General features: G+C 38.6%; 1 protein-coding gene across 5 annotated transcripts in view; it reads right to left on the reverse strand.

The window, feature by feature from the left end:
• The window catches only part of rreb1a (ras responsive element binding protein 1a), a 78,141-nt gene that overhangs the window by 38,909 nt on the left and 22,105 nt on the right, over positions 1–17,127 (reverse strand). For 2 of the 5 annotated variants that reach the window (XM_088071712.1, XM_088071711.1), the window contains exon 3: positions 3,688–3,816. The exons of the other annotated variants lie outside the window; for them this stretch is intronic. The gene's annotated coding sequence lies outside the window, so the exon portion shown is untranslated. The remainder of the gene's footprint in view (positions 1–3,687; positions 3,817–17,127) is intronic. 5 annotated transcript variants of the gene reach the window in all.

The raw sequence follows: 17,127 nt of genomic DNA on the forward strand, positions 1-17,127 counted from the left end.
CTTTTTTGTTTTTGCAACTCCGACTCTCCCTCTGCTCATCCTCTCTCCTCCCTCTCGTCTTCCTCCTCCTCCCTCTTGCATCATCTCGTGTGTGTGTGTGTGTGTGTGTGTGTGTGTGTGTGTGTGTGTGTGTGTCCTACCCTCCAGCTTGGTTACAGATTGACTGGTGCGTGTGTGTGTTTGTCGACACACAGACACACACACGCACACATTGGAGTTTAGACCCGACGTGATAAAGTGTTGAGATAGCATCGACGGTGTGTCAGCTCTACTGTACGGCATACCAGAGGCGGGGGGAGGGGAGACGCTCAGCCAACCACCGAGCAGCCCCACTGTGGAAAATGTCTGCCAGCTCTCAGCCAATCAGGACGCAGATTCCTGCACTCCGCTCCGTCTCTCTCAGATGAACAAACACACACACATTCATCCCGCCTGTGTGTGCCGTTTCATCTTTCCTCTCCTTAGTTTGCACTTCTGTGCCCTCATACACCAAACCTCATGTAAAAAACGTCACGTTTTACCAACTGAACACACTTTGTTTTGTGTTTTCTGCTTTTTTAAGGTTGCATGCATGTCTTTTTAGGATTTTTTTTTTCTATTTTAAGGCAAAAAACTCAATGAAATTCCCTTTAAAATGAAGATTTACATTCATTTAGTCATCTGTTTTTCTATTATTTTGCCAAATATTCATTCTTTGTTAATGCAAGTCTTCATTTATGATTCTCCTGATTTAATCGCTTCACAATATGTTTGTTAAACTCTGCTCAGTTTGGGAAAACCTTTGTACTTACAATGTTTTTAAAGTTTTTGTTTGTGTATTGATTCACGTAAATACATTTAAAAATTGCAAAAGTGTTTGAATCTTAAATTTCTCATGCTAATCAGTGCGTGATCTGATGTATAAAGGAGATAACTTACACTGAAATACACTTAATTTCACTTTAAAGACAGCACAGAGACTTTAAATACACCTGAGACTAAATGACCAACAAAAATAGTTATAAACTTTGTTGGAAATGCCAAAAAAAATCTCCAGTTTTGGGGGGAAATAAATGCAGAATGATGCACAAGACAACTGGAATATTTCTGTTTAAACCAAAATTACACTTCACCAAGAAGCTGCAATAAGCTGATGCAAAACTCGTGTAATTCAAGCATAAAAAGGATAATTAAGGGCAAATTTAAGAGGAATATCTTGGTGCAAAAGCTGATTTAAACAACAAATATGAGGTTGACAAAATAGCAAAAGACAACTCAGCCAACAGCACACTAAAGAAGACCAGAAGTGCTTCATATGCAGACGTATATTTCATTCAGAAACTGTACTTTGTACCAACACGGAGCCAAAAGTCACGACTAAAAAGACAAGATTTACAAGCAAATCTGGTTCTGCGACGTTAAATAGTTAAAAGGCAGCCCACATTTAAACAAAAACATACAAAACTCGACATTTAAAGGCTGTGTAAATGCATAAATTCAAATCTCAACCGCCATAAAACGTCTAGCTGAACCTCCGCTCTGCCCGGCAGCCACAGATGCAAACTGCATTAAAATGAAGGCGATAAAACGCGTCTGTGAATGAACATTAACGCAAACATTCAGGAGAGCTGAGGAACCCCCAAAAACAAAGACAAAATGAGCAAAAAATGAGCAGGAAATAGACCGAGCCGAGCGAACAGAGAACCAATGCAATATAAGTGTTAAAAGAGAAAGAAGCTTTTTCTTTGTAATCAGCTGATGAAAGTGATCACATGACAGAGGCAGCGAGGAAGCAGCACGTGATGCAGCGCTTACAGGTGTGTGTGTGTGTGTGTGTGTGTGTGGCAGTGAGGGACAAAGTACTCGAATACTGCAGTAAAAGTACTATAATGACACTGTTACATATGAAACTCCTGTCTGTTTGACCTCAACGTTATTAATCACAAATTACAATTATTTACTTAAATATTTTATGTAAAAGTTTTTGATGCTTAAAACGTAAAAACTTTATTTTACTGGCTTGTTATATTTTTTTTATTATATTTTCCTTGAAACAATTTTTTTTTTAATTTGGGTGCAAATTTAGTTCAAAATAGACACAAACTTTGAGTTATTGATATGCAGATGAATTTCCTCTGTTAACCCAAAAATGATTTATTCAACATCCACTACTTTTAAATTTTATTTTATATATGATGTATTGCATACTTTATCAAAAGTATGCAATACATCACGCAATACTTTTTTCAAATTACTATTTTTTTTTATATTTCACTTAAAATAATAATAATTATGTAAAATAGAGCACACTTTATTTTTAAGACATATTAAAATAATTAAAATGTTAAATAAAATACAGTTATGTAAAAAGTCCTATAATTTAGCAACGGGGGTAGAAATTTTAATTCATGAATGGAAATTCTTAAAATGTGAAATTAAATAGTTAAATAATACAAGAAAATAATAAAAGGCCCTAAAAATTTTAAATGAGGGTTAATCAGTTAGAATAATTAATTCCTATTATTTAAATACCTTCACGTATAAATTAATAAATAAATTTTGCAGTTAAATTAGAAAATGCGACAGATAAATTAAAATAATTAAAATGTAAAATCAAATATCCTCACTGTCTGTAAGAAGCCCTAAAAGTTTGCAATGACGGTATAAAACTTTAAATCTTTAAAAATTTAAATTATATCTATGAAAAAAATATTTTCCTCAAAACCTTAAAGTTTTTTTTAAAAAATTGACAGAATTTTGAAGGAAATAGAAAATTTGAGTTATTTATTTCAGGAAAAATTTCCTGTATGAACCCAAAATCAATGAATTCATCTTGGAATAACTACTGGAAACTTTGTTTCTCAAAAACTATGAACTGCATATTAAACAAATATAACTTTAAGCTAAACTATAAATTTAACTCGCTGTGAACTGAATGAATAAGTTTGACTTATTTTTGCTTCATTTAAAAAAACCTGTTGTATTTTATTTTCACTTGTTCTGTTATTATTTTACAATTTAAAAAAAGAAACTTTACTTAGTGCTAAATTAAAACATTTTATAAAATTATTGAAATTATTAAGAATTTATGGACCTGTAAAATAAAGCATCACCAAATATTTTAGATGAAGCATAATAGTAGCTTTTTTTTTCCTGTTATTAATTTTAGCTTTAAGTTTACATTTTTTAAGTTTTGTGTTGCAAAGTTCTGAATCTGAGAAGCAGCTGAAGCTGCTGATAAATGTAATGCAGTAAAATGTTGAATATTTCACTGAAATGCAGTAAAATAGAATAATAAAGTGTCAGAAAATGGAAATAAAGTATCTCAAATTTGTACTTCAGCGTGTGACTGAATGTACTTCAAACTCTGGCGGATGGAAGTCGGCGAAAGAAGCTCAAGAGTGAAAAACAGGGGTCAAAGGTCGATGACGACGGCCATGCTGCTGAACGCTGGAAACAGAGGGAGGAGGAGAACGAAAAGAGCGGAGGGTGTGATGTCGCCGTGTTTTCGGAAAGCGAGGGATGAGAGATGAAGAGGACAGAATGATGTGAGGAAGCTCGGCAGGCAGAGCGGCTGTGTGTGTGTGTGTGTGTGTGTGTGTGTGTGTGTGTGTGTGTGTGTGTGTGTGTGTGTGTGTGTGTGTGTGTGTGTGAGACAGCGGCAGGATGGATGGATGGATGAATGAAAGGAGGGAGGAGCATATTTACCCGTCCTCTTTCGTAAAGCAACGCTCGCTCGCTCGTGTCGCTCGGGGCGATGTGGGAGGGGGGCGGGGTTTGTTGTTGTTGTTGTTGTTGTTGTTGTTGTTGTGTGTGTGTCTGCAACCACTGCTCACACTGCAGGGGGGGAGAGCACAGAGAGACAGTCAGTGACACACACACACACCACAAAACACACACAGTCAATACACACAAAATAAACTGCGGCGGGCGATGCAAAGGCGAGCACACACGTATTAATACACACATTCATTCAAACTTTATTTATAAATGACAGATCGTTAAGAGGTGACCCTCAATTAACCCCTTAGGGCCCTCTTTAACACCACACACACTCGTACCGCACACAAGATGCGCTTTTCGAAATCAAGCTTCGAAAAAATATTAGACATAAATATGATTTTTTACTTCCACTGAGTTTATTTTGTAACCAACATCAGACCTGAACATCAAATATTTATGATTTTTTAGGATTTTAAGCAAAAACTAAAGAAGAAAAGGTGATGCTCAGCGTAAACAGAAGCTTAGCTGAGCTAAAGATGGAGAGGAGGAGGAGGAGGAGGAGGAGGAGGAGGAGGAGGAGATAATCTGCTGCTGTTAAGGAGAACAGACTGAGGTGAGAGGAGGATGGAGGAGAGCAGGAATGATTAAAGATGGATGGATGAGAGGATGCAACAGGTTGCAAAGCTGGAGGATGTCGAGGAAGTATTTATGGATGGGAGGATGAGGAGGGAGGAGGGGGGGAGGGAGAAAGATTAAGAGCTTAAGAGCGTTGGTAAGACTAATTAGGAGGCAGCTGAGGATGGACGGAGAGAAAGAGACGGATGAGGAGGAGATGCAAAAGAAAAAAGAAACAGGAGAAAACGTCCACAGCAACAACATCAAACTCCAGATTTTCACCGCCATGCTTTAACGGCGCTAAAATAAGGTGGCGGCTGTGACTCGTGAGCCTCTGGAACAGGTTTGGAGTGGATAACGGGCCGAGCGTTGTGGGAGACAGAGGAGGTGTAAGCTGATATACAGGAGGTGCCACCTAAAGAGGGGTTTATCACCCTGTTCTCCCTCCACCACACAAAGCCCCGCTAAGCCAGCAGCTAATGAGCTAGCCGCGCTAACTCTCTTTGTGCTGCTAACAGACGATGACGCCACCGCCACGCCCGCCGCCGCCACCCGCCACCCGCCACCTCCACCCGCCTCCACCCGCCACTACATTGTTTGTAGCTTTGAGGCACTGAACGGCTCCAGATGCAGATAAAAGCCGAGAAAAAAGAGCTGATAATGTCCTGACCTCATGACAGCATACAGGAGACACACAGGAGACACACACAGGAGACACACAGGAGACACATACAGGAGACACACAGGAGACACACACAGGAGACACACAGGAGACACACACAGGAGACACACACAGGAGACACACAGGAGACACACACAGGAGACACACACAGGAGACACACAGGAGACACACACAGGAGACACACACAGGAGACATACAGGAGACACACACAGGAGACACACACAGGAGACACACACAGGAGACACACACAGGAGACACATACAAGAGACACATACAGGAGACATACAGGAGACACACACAGGAGACACACACAGGAGACACACAGGAGACACATACAGGAGACACACAGGAGACACACACAGGAGACACACACAGGAGACACATACAGGAGACATACAGGAGACACACAGGAGACACACAGGAGACACACACAGGAGACATACAGGAGACACACACAGGAGACATATACAGGAGACATGCAGGAGACACATACAGGAGACACATACAGGAGACACACAGGAGACACACACAGGAGACAAACAGGAGACACATACAGGAGACACACACAGGAGACACACACAGGAGACACATACAGGAGACATACAGGAGACACGTACAGGAGACATATACAGGAGACATATACAGGAGACATATACAGGAGACACACACAGGAGACACATACAGGAGACACACACAGGAGACACATACAGGAGACACATACAGGAGACACACACAGGAGACACACACAGGAGACACACACAGGAGACACATACAGGAGACATACAGGAGACACACAGGAGACACACAGGAGACACACACAGGAGACACATACAGGAGACACATACAGGAGACACATACAGGAGACACACACAGGAGACACATACAGGAGATGATGCTTCTGTTACGACAACTTCTGATTACAGAACTCAGCTGTTCTAATCTAAAAATAAAAAAGTGAGGCTGCACAACCAAAGCATCTTGTCAAACAATCAAACATCGACTCAAAAACACTTTTTGTGTGTGCAGCCTTTGAACTTCGTCCAAAACTCTGCAGGTTTAGCAGCTTTGTCTTCTCTCTAACTCACACGAAGCCGTGAAACATTAACCCGCGGCGGAGTCGCCGTGTGCTGGTTAGTGTCCGTTACAGTGTAACTGGGCTGACTGGGAACCAGCGGGAACGATGACGAGGCAAAAAGCTGCAGATGAAAAAGATGCTTCCAACCGTGAGAGCCGGCCAGCGGCACATCGGAGGGCCTGTAAGACACTCCGGTGGTAAAAATAACCCGCAGAGCAGGATGAGGAATGTGTGTGTGTGTGTGTGTGTGTGTGTGTGTGTGTGTGTGTGTGTGTGTGTGTGTGTGTGTGTGTGTGTGTGTGTGTGTGTGTTGAAGAATGCTGCCCTGCTTTTGGTTGACAGGCATGGACAAGTGTAAAGAGCCTGGAGGAGAGGAGATAAGCCAGAGGAGGAGAGAAAGAGGAGGAGGAAGAGGAGAAGGAAGAGGAGGAGAAAAAAATCTAAAACTTGAGGATGATGAGCTCCACGTGTATGAAGCGTTTCAGTTGTGAAAAAGATGATATCAGGTACTTATGAGGAAAATTTCAGAGAGCATGAAATCTGGGAGAAAACAGAAACATTGTAATAGTAAAATATTTTCTGGCCAAAAGCATTTGTGTAAAATAATGAACATTTTCATCATTTTTCAATGAAAAAAAGCAGATTATTCTCTGACTGCAGCTTCTTTAAATGAAGGATTCGTTTTCTTTGAACGTCTCAGTTCTGGTTGAGAACATTGCGATGAGTTATTTTATTTGTTCAAATTTTTAAGACATAAAGAGACATTAGATTTATTCATTTATATATTTATCTATTTATATTTTATTTTCCATTTTATCTTAATTTTATTTTTAATGTATATTTAATGTATTTTTCTCTGCTGGGATGATTATTAGCTGCAAGAGAAATATTTGCACTCTTTTTATAAATATATAGAAGTTTTTTAAAATAAAATATTAAATATATATAATAATATAAAATATTATGTTTATAGTTTTTCTTTTCATACTTTTATTTACATTTTTTAATGTATTTTTTAAAATTATTTTTGTCTTGCCTGCATGGTAGGATAATTACTAGCTGCAAGAGACTTTTTTAAAATATATAAATATGTATATAGTTTTTCAAACTTAATTTAAATTTTTATCTAATTTTATTTTATTTTTGTCTCGTGTGGTGGGATGTTTATTAGCTGCAAAAAAAATCTTTTTTTCGTCTCATATTATTTATTGAAATTTTCACTGTATTTTGGTTTTATTTCTGTCCTTCGTACAGTATAATTATTCACTGCGAGTAAAACATTTTTATTTTGTATATATCTTTTTTAAATGTGTATTTATTTCTTCATTAAATTATTTATATTTATTTAAAGTACTTTTATTTTATTTTTGACTTGTATGTGTTGTCATGCGTTGATATAGTTATGAATTCTTTATGAAAAATCTAATTTAAAAAGAAGAAGAAGCTTGCATTAATACTTTACACATCACTCACACACCTAAAAAGTCTTAACGGGAAAGCAGGCGTTTCACCGCCAAGTTTCACAATCCTCAGCGACACGGCGGCGGGATGGATGGAGCGGGCGAGCGAGCTCTGACAGAAGAGAGAGAGAGGCAGCGACTGTGACAAAAAAGGAAGTGAGAGAAGAAGAAGAAGAAGAAGAAGAAGAAGAAGAAGAAGAAGAAGAAGAAGAAGAAGAAGAAGAAGAAGAAGAAGAAGAAGAAGAAGAAGAAGAAGAAGAAAAACAAAGAAGAGCGCCAGAATCCAGTCAGACCAGCCAGGCCGCTTCTTCTGCACACGCTCACTAAACTCTGCCCCGATTGGCCGCCTGCCCACCACCTTACATTTAACCTCGCAGCTGATTGGCTGTTTGAGTTTGCTGGCAGAGCGCCTGACGGCTGCCTCAAGGACATCAACACCTTCCTCCTCCTCCTCCTCCTCCTCCTCCTCTGTTCTTTTACTGCTTGTTTCTCCTGAGTGTGAGCATCCTTATCAACTGTTCACTCACACACACACACACACACACACACACACACACACACACACACACACACACACACACACACAGATGAGTCACCGCACGCCGTTATTGGTTAACTTTCAGTTCAAGTCTGATCTTGCGTTGAGTGACATCGCAGGAAACTTTCTCAGATCTTCGTCTCAACAGTCGATGGACGAATGATTCGCCGAGACTCTGAACACATCTGATGAGTCATGTGACGCGCTCGCGTGTTTCATGACGACCTGACGATGGTTCGCGATGCCGAGCATCTGTACGGTGTCAGCTGATAACGTCATCGCCTTAGTTTTAATCAGTTTTTTATTAGTGTTTTCCTGGAGTTTATTTCATTTATTATATTACATTTTCTTCATTATACATGTTTTTGTTTTTATTATTACAAATATTTTCTTCATTGTCAAAATGTTATTGTGTTTTTTTGAAATTTTTAGTCCTCTTTATTTATTGATTGTGAGTACTTCATTATTTTATTGTTCTAATTATTTTAATCTTGCAAAAATGCATTTTTACATTTTTTTCTACCATGTTATTGTTTGATTTTTGGCATTTTTAGTTTTACAACTAGTGCACTAAAATAAACATCTCTCAAAGGGCTCTGCTTGCAACAATATATCTGTTTTTTTAAACATTATTTATTAATGTTTAAGGATGTATTTGTTCTTGTTTATATTTTATCTTATACATAATTTTAATTCATGAATTTATTTTAAGCATTTTATTCTTTTATTGTTGTCATTTGTAATCTTGCAGAACTGCAACTGTTTTAATTTTTAGTATCTTAACTCTTTTACTGAAGAAATTTTTTGCCTTGGCAATTTAAAAAAAATGTTTATTTTAATCATTTAAGGTTTTTGACTGTAATTTTTAAATTTGAAAAATTGTATTTATTGATTTTAATTTTTATTCATTTATTATTTAATATATTGTCTGATTTATTTACAGCATGATATTGTTTTATTGATGTCTTCTGCGAAATATGCAGTGATTTTCTTTTGTTTATTAATTTTTAGCATATTATTGCTTTAATTTTTAATTTTTTTCTTTTAATTTTTAGGATTTTTTAAATTTTTATTTATGCAGAAACCAACTTTATTTCAAACTTTGGAGGGTACTTTAATACCTAAAAATAGATCATACCAGCATTTAAAAGTCTGCACGATGTCTTTTAAGGATGCTTTAAGCTTTATTAAGACGTTTCTGTTTCTGACGCGTTAAATCTTCAACATCTGATGCTTTAAATCCGTCAAAAATAAGCTCAGACTGCTGATTCTGCCCATCATGACGCAGCACAATTACTTCCTCATATTTACATGGAACGACCAGAAAATGAAAAGGCTGCAAAAATTCACATCAGCTGACTCGTTATGAGTGTGTGTGTGTGTGTGTGTGTGTGTGTGTGTGTGTGTGTGTGTTCCTTCTTTCTATCAGTCTGTTTGTTTCCGTCTCCATCCTCCTCCAGCTTTCTTCTGTAATTACAGCCATGCTGGTGGTGTGTGTGTGTGTGTGTGTGTGTGTGTGTGGGTGTGTGTGGGTGTGTGTGTGTGTGTGTGTGAGTTGGGGGGGGGGCTATAAGTCAGAGTGACGGGGGGTCCCTGTCAACGTGCTGAGCAGCTGTCTCACACACAGTAACACACACACACACATTAACACACACTTTAACAGGTGTCGGAGACAGCCAACGACCTCTGCTCTCTCCTCTGTGAGACCTCTATTCATTCGGACCACGCTAACAGACGCTAAGCTAACCGTGTGTGTGTGTGTGTGTGTGTGTGTGTGTGTGTGTGTGTGTGTGTGATGCAGCCACTTGTGTCTCCTCTGTTTCTGACTCACTAAAGCGTTATTATTCACCCGTACGTCACCAGATGCTACAACCTGAGACACACACACACTCGCCAGCTTTCTGCCAAACACTTGTGCCGCTGAGTGTGTGTGTGTGTGTGTGTGTTCAGCGAAACAGCAGTTAGCAGATGTTAGCACACACTTACGCACACACACACACACACACTGGTGATAGAAAGTACAGTATTTCCATTTTATGCAATTTGACTTGACCTCAGAGGGAAAAATCGCACCTCTGCTGCACTTTATTAAACTTAATTAAACTTTTACAGACTGACGTCGTTTTTGTTCATAATTCTGTTTAAAACGATGTAAAAAAAAAAGGACCTAAAGTTATCTTTGTAAGAAAAGCAGTGAGAGGAGTGAATCTGATGACTGATATGATAAAACCTGCATAACCTCCATTAATGCTGTCAGCTGGAAACTGCTGGTTATTAGCTGCAGTATAGAAATATTAGGTTTTTTTTAAATAATTAATGTATTTAATCATTTAGGGTTTTTTTTAATTAAGTCATCAATTAATTCTTATTTTATTTAGTTTTTTTTTATTGTACTGAGTATGTTTGTATATTAATAAATTTATGAATCATTTCTTTATTTCTTGAACGTCTTTTAAAAAAGCCATCATTCATTTAATTTATATCTATTTTTGTTCTCCGTATGTTTTTATGAAGGTGCAATGATGCATCATTGATGTTTCTTGAAAATCTTCAAATTTTATTTACATTTTTTTAAATACTCATTTTCATTTGATATTGATAAGGTAATGTATTTTTTGAAACTCTTATTTTATTTAATTTAATTTATTTAAATTTGACTTTATTTTTTATTTGTCTTCTGTATGTTTGTATACAGATAGAATTTTGTATTTTTTATGTTTCTTGAAAATCTGAAAATTTTATTTGTTTTTTATTAGTTTTCTTAGTTTTAAAAAATTTGAAAATTTGAGGGTTTTTTTCTTTGAAGTCTTTATTATTTTATTTACCTATTAAATTTTAACATTTTTTTGTATTGGTCTTCCATATGCTTGTATATAGCTATCATTTAGTATAATTTGTTTCTTAAAATCTTTAATCATTATTTTCTTGTGAAATTATTTTTTAATGTATTTTTCTTTTACTTGATGTCTTGAATGTTTTAAATTGATAAAATTATGTATCATTTTAGTTTCTTCAAAATCCAACAAAGAAAAATGAATGTGAGGAAATGACCTTTTTGACGTTCATATGAAAAATCTTTTAAACAAAAACATTTTTAAAATGAATAAACCACCACCCTTAATTTTCTAAACTGTAAATAAAAATGTTTGTCTTATTTGTTTTATATTTTACACTTTATAAATAAACTTGTCAGCAGTTTGAAAGATATTCTCTGGACGGCACAGAAAAAAAAAACGACTGTTTTAGAAACTGACTGGAAAAACTGCGTAACTGTCCTTTAGGGAGAGTTTTCTTGACTTTTGAGGAAAATTTCGGCACATATTTGCTTTTTTAACAGCAAAGCTGAACTCGTGTGATATTCTGATTTCCCGACGGCTGTTTGTCAAATACAAACTGACAGAAAACTACAGTACTGCTGGAAGTAACAGTATTACTTCATGACAGAGTGATAAAAACATCTGTTTCTGTCCTCCTCCTCCTCCTCCTCCTCCTTTTCTTCCTCCTCTGAGCTCCTGAGATTTATTTTCATTTACGAAAAAACTTTCCATTGCGGTTGGAAACTCATATAAAACAAATGTTTCTCCCTTTTTTCTCTCATGAACACAAAAAACTGAGCTCCTCTGTTTCTCCTCCTCCTCCTCCTCCTTCATCCCTCCATCACTGCTCCATCATCCCTGCAGGAGTCAAACTCTCCTCCTCCTCCAGCAGTTGTTTCTCTGCTCAACAAGCGACACATTCATCCTCTGCACAGCTCAAATACTCTATAAACACACACACACACACACACACACACACACACTGTCTGCATATCTGCTAACACAATCGGGAGTGTGTGCGTCAAACGTGTGTGTCAGGGTAAGAAACACCATCACACACAAAGTCCACATATTTGCAGGCTGACAGACACTGGTGTGTGTGTGTGTGTGTGTGTGTGTGTGTGTTGGTGTAGGAGGGAAACACACACACACACACACACACACACACACACACACACACACACAGCTGGCCACATCCATAACAGAGTGTGTTCTCGGCCTCAACAGGCTGCTGTTCTCCTTCAGTGTGTCTGTCACTGTGTGTGTGTGTGTGTGTGTGTGTGTGTGTGTGTGTGTGTGTGTTCTCCGCAGAGATGCTTCACTTCAACACCAACTGACTCCAACTGCTGCTGCCTAGTGTGTGTTCATCTACTGTGACTCTACTGCGCCGGACAAAGTACTCTGATCATTTACTGCAGAAAAAATACTAAAACCACACTTTGAAAATACGCCACTACGAGTAAAAGTACAACATCCACAAGCTTATTGAAGTTTAAGTGCACAGTTAGTTTAAATGTAGAGACGGTTTGTCTCATTTCAGTCTCTTTTCTTCTTCCTGTTGTGATAACTGTGTGTGTGTTGATGCATGTGTCCTAAATGTAGTCCAGATTGTGTATTTGAGTGTAATCAGTGAATTTGCAGCTCAGCTCCTACAATAAGTCTAAAATACACTGTGGAAACTAAATAGTTACATTCAGACTGTTCAGGTCCAAAAATGCTCCATTGAAACCCATTCAAACTGACATTTTTGATCCCACAGCCATCAGAGCAGAAAAACAGGACTTGTATTATTTCTGGGTGTCATTCTGGGCTTTTGACTCTGAATTTGTCATTTTGACTATTTTCCACCTGATGAGGTCATTTTGACCATATTTGGCATATGATGTGTTTTTGACACTGCAGAAAAAATAATAATGCAAAAAATGTTGCTGAAAATCACCAACATATCCCCAAAAACACAAATCTACTTTGCATGTAGATGTTTTTTAAAAATCTAAAAATAGTGGCATCATGGAAAAAACCTTAAAATTCTGAAAATGAACGCATATTTGATATTTATGATCAGGGCTGACGTTGGTTTAAAAAAACAACTCAGTGAAAGCAGAAAGTCAGATTAATGTAGAATTTTTTTTTAAGCTTGCATTTAGTGTGTAACACTAAAGTGGGTCCTAAAGGGTTAAAGTAGCTATAAAAAGAGATAAAAATACTGATCAACAATATTTGTAATCCTGAGCTGCAGCTCAAAGATAAGTTTGTCTAAAACTTAAAATCTGCAGCTTTCAGACGGATTTTCTGCTCACTGACAGCAGAGAACGACGCAACAATCTGAGAAATTATCTGAACGGTAATGTTCGAACGATGGGCGAAAAACAACCTCCTCCTCCTCCTCCTCCTCCTCCTCTCTTCCTCCTGCTGCTGCTGGAGTTACAACAACAATAGGAGCTGGGTGTGACTCCTCCTGTCCCTCCTCCTCCTCTTTTCTTCTCCCTCCATCGCTCTCTGTATGCAAAGTAAACCCTCACAGCTCTTTCATCACCTGAAGCACACACACCGCTCTGTGTGTGTGTGTGTGTGTGTGTGTGTGTGTGTGTGTGTGTGTGTGTGTGTGTGTGAGTGCGCGCCCCGAATGAGTCCAAAGCTCAAACCGGCTTTGGCGTGTATCAGCATGCTGCAGGGCCTCAAGGCGACACACACACACACACACACACACACACACACACACACACACACACACACACACACACACACACACACACAAACACACACACACACACACACTGCTGCCAAACTGTGTTTTCACTTTAAATCAATGACACAATAACAGACTAAACACACATTAACGGTGTGTTTTGGTAGCAATAAATACTGCGAGAATCACTGCTCATCACTCACACGCACACACACACACACACACACCTTTCAACATCTTTGAATTATGTAATCATAAAGAAGAAAGGAAGGATGAAAAATGACAAAAACGGGCAGAAAGATTGATAAAAGCTGCACCGTGTATAAAACCGTTCACACGTTATAATAGTCTTTTGCACTCTGTCGTTTTTTTACGTCTGAAATTGTTGCAAAAATAAAAACAACCTCATATTTTGTCAATTACGTTGCACAAACACCCTAAAACTTTAGTCCGCCAACAAAGTTTTTGTTTTAATTTTCTGAATTTTTCACGTGTGGAGCCTGGAGAAACTGTTCGAGCAAGAAGAAAACGATGAAAACGAAGAAAAGGAGAGAGGTTTCATACATCTATTTATGTGTGGCCCCCTGGTCGATTATTGGGGCAGATATTTGGCATTTTGCCGATCATCTGTGTCGTCGGTTTCATTAACTAATAATCGATATCGGTCGACCCCTAACGCTCATTTACAGGGACGGCCTCACAGGCTGCGGTCCAGCCAACGAAATTTATAGAGGCCCAAGAGAAAAAAACTTGCAGACATAATTTTGTCATGTCCACACACCTTGTCAAAGCATGGCAACTACATTACCCACAATGCACCTCAACTACTCTTCAGTCAGAGGGGAGACGTGACTAATGATTCGTCTTGTCCAAAAACTGTTCAAACACATCTGTGAGCAACACTGTGTCACTGCGTAACATGTTCCTTCATCGTCAACACACACACACACACACACACACACACACACACACACACACACACACACACAAACACACACACAAACATACTGTTCTACTGACAAAAAAATCACTAAACCACCAAATGTGGATTCATCCGCCCCTGAAAATAGTCCCAAACAAAGCAACATTTTCTCCTGTCTGTTTGATAAAAATTAAAGCTTGTTTTTAAAGATTTAGGACTTCAGAAAGAGCCAACGAAGCAGCGTTTTCCTGTGTAGAAAAATACGAGCAGAGGAAAGATGGAGAGGAGGAGGAGGGAGAGAGGTAAAGTTGAAGAGAGAAAGAATGAAAGATGCAGAAAGAGAGAAACTCCCCCTCTTTTCACCATAATGGCGTCTTTGTGTGTCAGAAGAATAACGCCTTCATGTGGACACACACACAGTCAGACAGTCGTAATTAGATGATGCAGTTCAGCCGAGGCCTCACCAAAGATGCTCTCCCTCGCTTTTCTCCCTCATCCATCCCTTTTCTCCTCTATTTATCTCCTGCTTTATCTATCTAACTCAATTCATCACTCTCTCTCTCTCATCTCCAGCTCCTTTTCTCCCCCCTTTCTTATCCTTCCCCAACATTTGCAGTCTCCCTCCTCCTCTCCTGTAAGGATGCTCATCCCTTCTTTTCTCCTGTTTTCTCCTCAGTTTTATCTCCTACTTAATCTTTCTGCCTTTTTTGCAGCTCCTCCTTTTATTTTCCTCCCTCTCTCTCATCCTTCTACCTTTCCTCTTTTCATCCCTCAACATTTGTCATCTTCCTCCTCCATTCTCCTGTTTTATTCCTACATTTCTCCTGTTTTCTCCTCAGTTATCTCCTGCTTTATCTTTCCAACTCAATGTATCCCTCATTCTTGCATCTCTAGCTTCTCTAGTTTCTTTTTCTTCCTCTCTCTCTCTCTCTCTCTCATTTCTTATCCCTTTCCCCTCCTCATCCCTTCTCAAACTTTACGATGGTCTATACCTCCATTTCTCCTATTTTCTCCTAAGTTTCATCTCCTGGTTGATCTATCTACCTCAATTTATCTCTCCTGCTTACATCTCCAGTTCCTCCTTTTTCTTTTCCTCACTTTTTTTCATCCTTCCTCAACATTTGTCATCTCCCTCCTCCTCTCCTATGGATGCTGTCCCTTTTTTCTCCTACATTTTTTTCCTCAGTTTTATCTCCTGCTGTATCTTTCTACCTTAATGTCCCTTCTTCTCTCATCTCTAGCTCCTCCTTTTCTTTTTCATCCTTAACATTTGTCGTCTTCCTCTTCTCTTATGATGCACTATCCCTCCATTTCTCCTGTTCTCTCCTACATTTTATCTCCTGCTTTATCTTTCTACCTCAATTTATCCCTTCTTGTTTCTAAAATTCCTCTTTTTTCTCTCCTCTTTTTTCTCTTTCCTCTCCTCATCCTTCCTAAGCATTTGCCATCTTCCTCCATCCCCATGCTGATGCTCCATCCTTCCTCAACTTTATCTCCTACCTTAAATTTTGACCTCCTCTAAGCCCTATTTTTGCTTCACTTTCTCTTTTTCTTCTCTCTCCTTTCTTTTCTCTTTTTACACTTCCTTGGCTTTCATCCCGTTTGTCCTTTTCCTCTTCTTCTCTCCTGCTGATTCTCTTTCCCACAGCTTCTCCTTTGATTTCTCCTACATTTGATCTCCTGCTTTATCTTTCTACCTCCATCTTCTTCTCCTTCTTCACTCCGTTGCTCCTTTCTTCCATATTTCTCCCCCTCTTCTCTCTTCCTCTCCTCTCTTTTCCTCTCTATCCCAACATGCCATCGCTCCTTTATCTCAACTAACTTTTCTACTTTCTCTCCTACATTTCCTCTCCTCTCTCTGATACAAGCTAAAGTACAAGGACACACAATCGGCCAATCAGAGCCCTTACTGCGACCCTCCCATCCCACATCGAACAGCTGTGTGTGTGTGTGTGTGCGCGCGCGCGCAATTTAACCAGCTGTTGCCGAGGAGAACAACTTTTTCCAGTTTAAACCAGAATAACTTCACTTTATTATATCCTTCCTCTCTCCTGCCTTTGTCTCCTTTCTTTCTTCCTCCTCTCTTCTACTTGTTGCCTTCTTTCCTCTCTCCTCTTCTTGTCTCCTTTCCTCCCTCTTTGTCCCTTCTTTCTCTCGTTCCTCCCTCTGTCCTTACACTGCATCCTTATGTACATCTCTTTTCTCCTTTATCTCCTTTTTCATCCTCATCTCCAATTTGTTCTCCTTTCATTCCTACTTGTCTCCTTTCCTTCCCCTCTCCACCCCTTCTCCCTCTTTCTAGGATTTCTAGGATTTTAGGACATTTCTGCAATTTTAGGACTTTTTAGGGTGTTTCAAGGATTTTAGGACATTTTTTGGATTTGAACTCCTTGTTAGGATGTTAGGACATTTGTAGGATTTTAGGATGAAAACTTCAGCTTGAAGGACATTTCCAAGATTTTAGGACATTTCTCGGATTTTAAGACATTTTAGGATGTTCTGTTTTTAACGTGTTTCAAGGATGCTGAATTAGAATTTTAGGACATTTCTAAGATTTCAGGATATTTCGAGGATGTTAGGACAGTTTCACAATTTTAGAGCATTTCTAGGTTTTGGGACGTTTCTATG

The sequence above is a fragment of the Plectropomus leopardus genome, chromosome 21 (genome assembly GCF_026936395.1).
Source record: "Plectropomus leopardus strain MGB_pleo_1.0 chromosome 21, ASM2693639v1, whole genome shotgun sequence".
Taxonomy (NCBI): Eukaryota; Metazoa; Chordata; class Actinopteri; order Perciformes; family Serranidae; genus Plectropomus; species Plectropomus leopardus.